Source organism: Myotis nattereri (genome assembly GCF_964212035.1).
Source record: "Myotis nattereri genome assembly, chromosome: 16".
Classification (NCBI taxonomy): Eukaryota; Metazoa; Chordata; class Mammalia; order Chiroptera; family Vespertilionidae; genus Myotis; species Myotis nattereri.
Genome location: NC_138091.1, coordinates 5,892,100 through 5,903,114, shown reverse-complemented (window position 1 = coordinate 5,903,114; position 11,015 = coordinate 5,892,100).

Here is an 11,015-nt window from a genome sequence, read left to right as displayed (position 1 = left end):
TTGTTTGCCGCAGACCCGTATGGAGGGTGGACAACAGCACTCCAGAGCCCAAGCGGGCCGCATAATCTGAGTGTCCTGAGGCGACCCAGAGTGGTCTCACAATACCAAGCTCCACAACCCCCACGAAGGGAATGATGTTCAAGGACTCCTCACTGGGGCTCCTCTGTTTGTAGCTGAGTGTGGCCTCCACGATGGGCAGTTGGTGGACACAATTGGCTCCTGTGACGCACTGTGTGGTTCTCAACACCATGGGCAGCGTGTCCTGCACAGCCCTCTGGGCCTCCTTGTAGAACAGGTCCCACCTGGGCAGATCTTGGAAGAGGCAGTTGTAGCGGTAATGCACGGAGCCCGGGTACCTGGCCACGAGGTGGTAACCCAGCAGGATGACCACCAAGTGAATGTAGCCCAGCCAGGGGGACAGGGGCACAGGTTGTAGGAGAGCAGCTTCAGGAAGAGCCATAGCACAGCACTAAAGTACTGCTGTGCCCCTGACACCACGATCTTCACAGGCTGGGGGGCTGGGAATTGTAGTGACGGTATCTCTACATCCATGAAATGATGGTGATGAAGGCCATCTGGACCTCAGTCTTGGAGCAGGTGCACAGCCCAGGCAGCATGTGATCCTGTGGGACTCAGACGGGAACTGCCCCTGCCAGTCGGATGTGGGAAACTGCTTATTGCTTTCACTATCTGATAAGCATAGACAGAGAACCCCCCGAAGGCTGGGTGCCTTTGAAGCCCTCCCAAAGGTCTGAGCTAGGAGCCACCTCTGTTTGTCCAGACAGTGGTAGCTGAATCTACTCCCCCATTTATTATTATGTAAGTCCTTGCTGATGGGCTAGTCTGCCTGAAGCAGGGGGTCACCTGCCTAGGGCTATGCTATGGGTGCATCCCAGATCAATAAAAGCTTGGTGAGGCCTGAGCACAGGGAGGGGAAGTCCTTCTGGACTTGCCGCCTGGTCCCCCAATATTGCAAAATTATCTCGTGTCTTTTGCTCTCATTTGCTGTGCGGCTCCTCTTTCAGATACCGAACCCTACTCCACGCGAGTCGTGGAAGGAAACACACTCAACATCTGGCGCCCGACGGGTAATCTGGAAGTGCAGGTCTCACTGGAGCGAGAAAAGGAAGTTTTCACCGAAAAGGTGTGGAAAACTCACAGAAAAAAGGTGAGGGGAAGTCTACCGCACGCAATGCCCTGGATCAACTACAGAAGCCCGGGTCTGTAAGTACACTGGGAACGTTTTCTTAACCAGGCTAACAAACGGGGAAGGATTTGCCTTTCAAAAAGTAGATTCAGCTTTAAAAAGGTATATTTGGCTTTAAAAAAAGTAAGAAACTTTATTATAGACTTTTGATTTGCATGTTTAAAGTATTAAAATTTTAGAAGGTAATATCTTATAGTTTTTGCATGTTATTATAGAACATAACCCTTGGTTTCTTGAAAAAGGTACATTAGATCTTAAAAGTTTGCCAAAAAGTTCATCAGAACTTGCCAAAAATTGTTTCCCCTTGTGGAACACGGCATTTCATTTCCTAGAGCCTTTAGGAGAGGTCAAGGAGGATAAATCTCCTCCCCTTGCACCCTCCGCTCCTTAAGAGGAACAGAAAGAAAAGAAAAAATGGGAGGAATGGCATTCATGGCTCCCTCCACCTCCATGTCCTAATCCTGATATGTTTAATTTGCTGTTAATAGAATCACCTGTGCAAAAAGGCCAAATTATAAAGAAATTGGAATATTAAAAGGTACTCCTTAAAATCAGGCTGAAAAAAGAGTGCCATGGTCACATCAATGTGGTTTCTTGTCCAAATTAAAATCTTAATTTGTATTTGGAATCTAAAATCTGTAATAAGAAATGAAACCCTGCTGCCGAGTCCGCCTCTGGTGCGGAGAGATTCAAAGGTGGCAGGAAAAGGCAGAGTTATAACCTCTCCCACAATGAGATTACTTAATGTTTTGTTTAAAAATTACCAGAGAACATCTTATGACAACCAAACTTTGGCTAAGATAACCTTGGGTGCTAGCCATGACTTTAGAAAGCGAAATAGGAAAAAATTTAAAATGTTTTCTATTAAGCATGACTTTGGGAAAAATACGCCATCTGAGTCATTTGCTGAAACTTCCCCCAAAAGCAGGATGTGGGGAAAGGGAAGAAGGAGCACGTGGCGATCCAGTGTGGACGCCCCCTCCCCAAGTATTCTAATTTAAAGTCTCCTTCTCTTAATTGAAAAGCTTTTACAAATTTATAAATGCATCTGGGATTTCTGTGCACATGTAAAGGGAAAAGGCCAGTTTAAAAACGAGTGCGCATAGTTTTGAGCTGAACTTGACCTTTTGCTGTGTACAGAATAAAAACCTGAGACTGTTTTGGCCTTAAAAATGGCAAAGTTGAACCTAAGAAAGAAATACAGGCAGGTTTCCCAAGGCGATTTAAAGTAGCTTTTGAAATTTCCCACCCTGAGGCAAGTACCACCAGGAAGTTGATAGTCAAGTTTACATGTGAATAGCTATGGTTTTGTTTCTTGACTTCCCCAACAGGAAAATTGTGACCATTTTAGCAGCTATGCCAGGCTTATTGGCTGGAAACGTAAAGCTTTTAAGTTCAAATCATCTAAAAGTATTGAAATTTATAATACTGAAATGTTGATCTGAGTATGCCTATTATGAAGTCTAGAAGATAGAAGTTAATCTATTAATTGAAAATGCCTTATATTTTATTTGAAATGTCTAAGATTTAAAGCTCTGAAAGTTTAAAGTGCAAATTGAATCGGGAGAAATTAAATATCTAATGTATAATTTGTTTTTGAAAAAATAAAATGTGTTTTCTCTTAAATGATTAGGAATTCAAAATATGTTACTCATTGGTTCTATTTAAAAAAAAGATTAATTTTATGATCTCAACTGAAAATTTTTTAATACAAAAACCAGTTTAAATTTGATTGATATTCTTTAAGATAATTAAAAAATGTATAAACAGCTAATGAGATTTCGGTTTGTCTACAATATAATGTTGGCCATCTACCTTTTAGGAGTTTTGGTTTGCTCTGTCAAAGAACAGTGTAGACAGCGCCACTTTGAGCTGCCTGACTTGGCAGCCACCATGTTGGCCGCATGGCTTACCGCGCCCCTGGGGGCTGCCATCTTGGAACAGCCCTCTGACTTAGCCAATCACAAAAGGAGTGTCTTCTCACTGAGGCAGGATGGAATTTCAGGGGTGGAGTTTTAAGGCGGAGTTTTACTGCGGAAATGCGGATGGGGCAAAAAGTGTGCTTGCCTCGCGGATTTATTTAATACTATTTTTAAGAAGATATTTTTAATGCTTAATAAATTAGCAATCATGGTCTTAATATAATTTCAGTGGTATGATAGACCAATGTTTTAAGCAGTTGGCTTTATAAGGGCCGACAATAGAGGTCATATTTCTTAAAAGGCTTGTAGATACATTTTTAATAGATACCTTAAATTCTCAGTAGAACCACAGTTATGCATATATCATAAACAAATTAATAGTAATTGATTCCATGGTCAAGGCTAGATCCTATTATGTTGAAAACTGTTTTTTAGTGTTGAAAATGTTTTAATTAGATATGTATTTGACAGTTTTTCCAGAGTACAATATTTCAAAATATAATATACTTGGTTGCATAAGGAATTTCTGTCAAATAAAAGAAAGAATTGATTTATTAGTAGCAAAGTCTTTACTTAAACTAGCAATGTCTTTTATTTAAAAGCTCCTCACCGCTGCATTTTAAATTAGGCTGGAAGTGAAGCAGCGTTTGCACCTCGTGTATCAGACATAAAACTTTACTGAATTTACTAATCCTTGTAAGCAATTGAATCCTAGTAAAGTAAAATTCTTCTAAAAAGTTACTGAAGGCTTCCCATGATCCCTCTGTATATGCAAATAAGCCGAAAGGGAATGCTGTTTAAAAATATTATTCTAAATTTAATAAAAAAAAGAAATTTTAATATTTTGAAATATCTTCCACTCATATTTATAGGATAATCTAGTGATTTGCTGTTAAAATACCAAATATGAAAACAAGTACAGTCACCATAAATGTTTAATGACTTTGACTTGAAATACATGGCCTTGTGGCACTATCAGTCAAGATCCAAGAAGTAATCCTATAGGTTACTTGGTGTAAAAAAGAAAGATTTTTCTTTTTTAAGTTGAAGTTCTCCAAGTATAATCCAGCAGGAAGAAGACAAACCAGACAACCAACAGCCCAGAGACCACCTGGGGCATGGTAAAGTGAAGTATGGTAACAATTAATTCAGGTAAGAACTGTAAGTTTCATATGTCTTAGAAGGCACATTTTTTCCTTTACCTGGGAAGGACAGCACAACTATCCCAAGGTCAGAGGGCTGTAGTTAGTGTGTCAATTCAGTGTTCTGAAGACCCAAAACTGTAATTTAAATAACATGCCTAAGTTTAACCTGGGTTACCCAAGGACTCTAGATAATGTGTTTACCCAAAACTGTAGTTTGGATGGCATGCTGTCTCTGTTTCTGTAAATTGCTTTTTTTTGCAAACTAGGTTCCTCATTCCAAACCTCGAGACAGCCAATTTAAAATTGAATTGTCATGACCTAGAACAAAGAATATTCTTACATGGTATTATTCTACAAGTTTCATTAATAATTGTTGATGCTTTACAACAGTATATTGTGCATTTATCCCAAACAAATTTACAAATGAATTTGAATGTTTTACATGAAGGAATTTGGATTTATTCCTTTCCACTGTGTGGAGGGCCTCCTGGGGAAGGCACTTAAGCATTCTGTATTGACCTATCTTGACTTTTTTTGCCAAGAGGAATCCAATTGCCTACAGCTGTTATCTGAGCTCTCTGTTCAAGCTGGGATCATGAAAAGCTGGTACCATGGATCTGTCTCTTGCCCAATGGCGTAAGCTGGGCCCTCTCTAGAGGAGAAACCTGGGTTCCCTATGATCAATGCCGGGGCCCCGCCAGCAGGCGAGGAGACCCAAAGGCAGTTGCTGGGCATGGAGGCCAGAGGGACATAGGCTATCAAGGAGACAGAACTGAACCTCACATCACCCTACTTGGCCCAGAGATAGCTGGTAGTCAACGACGGGTAAGATCCCACAGGGTGGGATGACCTAAGACAGGCACAGCTGGGGGCCAGTAGGAGAAAACTTGGGGTGCAACAAAGGTGGGGCACAGATCCTCACCCCCCCCCAATGGTGCACGGGCTTGAACACTCGCCCCTTCTGAGGAAGGTCTCCTGTCCCCATGGCTGCTTCTTGCTTCCCATGCCCAGCCCAGGTCAGGAACCAAAAAATAGAAGAGATTTGGTCCAGCTGAAATCAGTACCCAGAAAAACGGAGGCTTGGCTAACAGACCCTATGTCTAAATCTAGCCTAACAACAGGAATGCTTAGAGCCTTCACAAGGATGTAAAGTGATCCTTTCAATTAATATTTACAGTGTAAATTAAGATTATTGTTAAAATATTAAATTTGACAGCAAAGTAGTTTTCAAATTAATTAAAGTCAAGTTTTAAAATTAATTTGAAATAAGTAATTATTCAAAAAGTATTAACAAAAACTTTCATTTCATGCTAAACATGCTATGAACCTAAAGCATGTTCAGGTTCAATTTTTTTGTGCAAAAAAATTAATATTTGAAGCTATCTAGACTGTATTATAAAGTTTCCAAGAAGCCTCCTAATTAAATCAAAAAAAGGGGGATAGTGGAAGAATACCATGTAAGGAAAAATATCCTGTAACTAAATTACATCTAGAATTTTTTTTTTTCATTTTGTAATGCTAACAGCAAGACACCCATGAAAAACATATGTGGTGTCAAAATAAGCCAAAGGAAAATCATTTGGGCAAATATAAAAAGGATTCCCCAAGTAAAATTTCAATTATTAACCTTTGGTCGAGAATATGTTTGTATACTTTCAGAGAACAACTCCAAGACCATGTGGATTCCTGCAACAAGGGATCCAGGAGAGATATGGAACAGATTGCTCCAGCCACAAAGACAGGAGAGACAGTTCAGAGATGGAGATGGTGAAGACGCCTTGCCATGCTAGCAGTCAGCAGCTGTGCGTCGCTGCAGGTTGCCCAGGACCAGACCAGAAAGGACCGGACCTGCATTTTCCACCATCCAGAACCAACATTTCATTGCTGGCATGTACACATGAACTGTCAAACATTGAAACTTGGACTCAGAACTGTTGGACATTGAAATTGGGACTTGTTCTTTTATGTTTATTTCTGGTTTTATAAGGAAAAAATAAGGGGGAGATGTGGGAAACTGCTTATTGCCTTCACTATCTGATAAGCATAGACAGAGAACCCCCCGAAGGCTGGGTGCCTTTGAAGCCCTCCCAAAGGTCTGAGCTAGGCGCCACCTCTGTTTGTCCAGACAGTGGTAGCTGAAACTACTCCCCCATTTATTATTATGTAAATCCTTGCTGATGGGCTAGTCTGCCTGAAGCAGGGGGTCACCTGCCTAGGGCTATGCTATGGGTGCATCCCAGATCAATAAAAGCTTGGTGAGGCCTGAGCACAGAGAGAAGTCCTTCTGGACTTGCCCCCTGGTCCCCCAATATTGCAAAATTATCTTGTGTCTTTTGCTCTCATTTGCTGTGCGGCTCCTCTTTCAGATACCGAACCCTACTCCACGCGAGTCGTGGAAGGAAACACACTCAACAGTCGGAGATGTTGAGCAGGAGGATGTTCTGGGGCAGCTGGCTGTCAGAGATGAGGAAGTGGTTCAGCTGGTCATATACCGTCTCCCTGGGGATCTGCAGCTGGCTCAGGGGGTCGGGGCAGTGCTTGTTGTCCAGGCTGTTGGCCCTCTTGTTCCTGGCTTTACCACCTGCTGCTCCATCAGGGATGTGCTCCAGCCCCAGCAGCCCGCCTGCTCCCCCTGGGATCTGGTGGAAGCGATGAGGAGAGACTCGGTCTTGGTGATGTGCCTGCTGTTTGCTTGGGGCTCATCTTCTCTGTCACATGAGTTGGACCTGGAGGCCCCTCCTGGCGCTGGCACTGTGGATGCTCTAGCTCTCCATCTGACAGCTGGGCTGGGACAGGTCTTCCAAGTATGGCGTGGGCTTCGGGGTGCTGAGGACACTCTCATGGGCCACTGTCACGGTTCTCTAGTGAGTCATACAGCAGATCCAGGTCCTCCTCCACCTCAGGGACATGCTCCGAAGACTCCTGCTCTGAGTCCAGGACCTCCTCCCACTCTTGCATCCAAGCCCCAAATTTCTTGTTGGCATCTCGTTGCCTGGTCATGAGTGGTGATCTTACTACACTTTGGCGTTGCTTTTTGGGCTCCTCCAAGTCGAAGTCCTCCTCCTCTTGGTCCTGCCCATGCCAAGGATCATAGCTGCCCTGCTGATCTGAGAATATTTCATACTCCACCTCTGAGTAATGAACCCGGGACTTGGACTTGGGGCCAGCCTACTGGGTGCTGTCCTTGGGGTCTATGGGCTGGCTGGACAGGGAGGACATGCTGACCTCAGCCATGTGGGCAGATTCCTCCATGTTGGTGCTATGGAGTCTCAGCATCTGGCCACCCTCGAGGGGTCGCTGCATCACCTCAGCCATGTCGATGGTGCCCACGGTGAGCCTCCGGTAACCCAGGATGGTCTGTTTGTTAAGGCGCTGCTTCTGCTGAAGCAAGATCTACAGCTGCTTGCCTTCTCTCTTGATGTAGTGAGGATACAGCAGGGAGGTCCGCACCAGGTCAGTCTTCACTTGACCACTAGGGGGCAGCAGAATCTCATCAGACCTCAAGATGTTTTTGGAGCCTTGCATTTTAGTAGTGGCCACCACAGTGCTGAGCTCCTTCTCCAGCTTCTTATAGAAGAGCAGCTTGGTTAAGGTGAGGCTACACAGCCTGGGCACGCAAGTGGGGCTGGAGCATTCCACCTCCCAGGTGGAAAACAAATGCATGGGTATCTGTGTGTTGAATGCAGCGGGCATGCAGTCCAAGCCCGCGGCCGTCAAGGTGGTGGTCTGATTTCTAACCTGTGTTGGGAGAGGGGACTCATGCCATCAGAGGCAGTTCATAAACTGCCAGGTGGGCTGGGGGCTCCAGCTCAGACTGAGTCCCAAGCACTCAGTGATTGGCGGCAAGAGGTGGGACAGGAGTGATCCCAGGACCAGATGCTAAACTGGGGGTCTTGCAAACTCGGAGACCTAAAGTAACCACAAAGGATGGTCTGAAATTAAAGTGTGGTGTTTTTGTGTTGTTGTTGTTTTTAACTAAAAGCAGCTTATGGTGGGTACTGGTGTCCTAGGCCAGTGGTCAGCAAACTGCGGCTCGCGAGCCACACGCGGCTCTTTGGCACCGTGAATGTGGCTCTCCCTAAGTCTTAGGATACCCTAATTAAGTTAATAACAATGTACCTACCTATATAGTTTAAGTTTAAAAAAATTGGCTCTCAAAAGAAATTTAAATCATTGTATTGTTGATATTTGGCTCTGTTTACTAATGAGTTTGCCGACCACAGTCCTAGGCTGTCATCTTCCCTGAAAAAAGTCAATCTTTATCTTAACTGAGCCTGTCTATTGTCTTTTTGCATCTATGACAACATATTTTTGGAATGTCAAAGAAATTTTCCTTTTTATTCAGACCCTCAGAGTCAAGCACTGCTCTGCTCTCTGCAGAGACCACACATCCCCTCACTGTTATTGAGTTCATTGTTGACTGTTAACTGTCCCATACACACCGAAGTGAAAGAAGTGCATGTCTATCATTTTACCTTTTTTCCAGGCCCAGAGATTTCCCTGCTGTGTTTTCTCCTGCTTCCCTCATCTACCAACAATGAATTTCATAAAACCACACAAGTCTCCACTTTTGATTGTAATGTATAGAATGAAGTGCAAAGCTGCCATTCTCTGGGGCATTACTATCTCATTCCGTTGAGATTTTGCTTCACTGCAATTGTCTACACTTTGGCTCAAATAAATTCACAAAAATTCTGCACAGGTTTCCACGTTTTCTACATGGACAAGAGAAAAGGTTCTCGGAAGGCAACATAGACTTGGAGGTGAGTTTTGATGAGACACACTGGTATCTTAGTCATTTCTTAGTAGAGGGTGGACAACAGCTCCCTGTGTTAAGAAGGTCACCCCGGGATTTCTGACAGAGCATCCCATTCTAAGATGGGAACACATAGGCTTTTCCTGGGGTGAGAGAGTCTGGATATGAGGACAAGTGGGATGTTCAGGGCAGCACCGTTGACAAGAAAACAGGAGGGAGTCACGTCCAAGTCCCACAGAAATGAACAGCTGCCTCGCCAGCCCTGATAACAGACCCCCCCCTCTCGGTATGTTGTACATCCCAGGGCAGCCCCAGCTCCTGACCTGGAGGGGCCACAGGGATGTGGTCCTCAGGGCAGCAAAGGGCAAAGCAACAGACTTGGTACCTTAAGCCCCATGTCCTTTTGGGAAAAGCATCGCCACTAATCACAATGATGTGTAAGAGTGGGAGAAGGTGTGTAAGGCTTGTGAGGCCGACATGGACACTTGGAGATGGGCATTAAAAAGGGAAAATCTGTAGAAAAATGCAAAAAACACTCTTGACTGAACATGATGGGAAATGGTACAAAGTCTCTCTTCTAATATTCCAAAAACTTTGTGGGCAGTGACTTTCATCTCATCTGAAAGGGACTGGACAGTGAGAGTGGGTTGTGGGGAGGATACGGGCCCCAGATCCCTTTGGAAATTGGACTCTAGGAGGGACCTAGGGGAGTAGCAGGGCAGCTTCTGGAACCTCGGGCTGCCTTTGACTACATGGGACCCTGGAGTCTGGGTCACCTCAGCACCTGCACTCACCCTGCGGCCATGCTGCACGCTGGAAGGTGTATGGGCACCTGTGCCTCCTCCAGGGGCATGGAGTAGAGGACCCCATCAGTCAGCTCCTCTCTGTTCTCCTGTGCGGAGCTCAGGACTGGGAACCATAAAGACAGTTCCCAGTCACCAGGAGGAAGGCCTCAGAGCCCTGTTTTGCTGGTTCTCTACCCCTGTAATCCTCCACTGCAGACACACACACACACACACATAGTGTGATCTGCTGAGACCTCCACTGCAGAGGAAAAGGTGTGACAGCCTGAGGGCTAGGATTCCCATTGGCATAGATAAGGGACCCCTCTGGAACCCCATTTCCACCTGCTGGCCCTGTCCTGGGGTCTGATCACAGCAAGACCTCTAGGGGATCCACTGCCCGAAAGCTGTTCCTGCCCCTGGTTTCTCCCTACAGGTCCCTCTTTGCAACACATGAAGGGGAGGGGATGTGGGCTGCACAGGGAGCGGGGTGGGGGGAATGGGGGGGGGGTGTAAATAAGGTGTGAATACCAGGAGGCACAGACAATGGGAGCTGGATAAAGGGTGTCATCCTGTGGGAACTAAAAACCATTGTTCCCCAAGGTGTGCGAAAGCCACTGGCAAGTTTTAAGCAGGAAAGTGCCGTTATGTTCTTGCTTTAGGATGGTCACTGGCCGCAAAGGGTGGAGAACAGATTGGTGTAAAGCAACGCTGAGTGAGTCAGAGAAATCAGTTGGGAGGCTGACCGTAACCCTAGTGAAAGGGCGGGGGCCAAAACGACGGGAAAGCCAGTGGCCAGAGAGAGATGGACACGTGGGAGAGTTCTTTACGAAATAAGAAACAGGACTGGGCGGTAACCGCAGTGGGAGAAGAGCTGAGGATATTCTCACTCCTGCTTGTGCAGATGGGCGTGTGAAGAGGAGGCAGCTGACACACTGAGCCGGGTGGGGAGGTGAGGAGAGACTAACCACGCTTTGAGGGAACCGCCTCTCCTGATAAAGCTGATGTCACGCTTGCTCACAAGGACATGGTGCTCAGAGTTACTGGGACTGTTTGAACACTTTCCACTTCTCTCCCTCACTGGGGCATTTTCAGTGTTACAAGTCGTCTATGGAGGCACGAACATTGGTGTCCCTGTACACCCCACTGTTCCTAAAAGTACACCTTCCGTGTTATTTGAAGGCCAAGGAGTGTGTTGAGGTA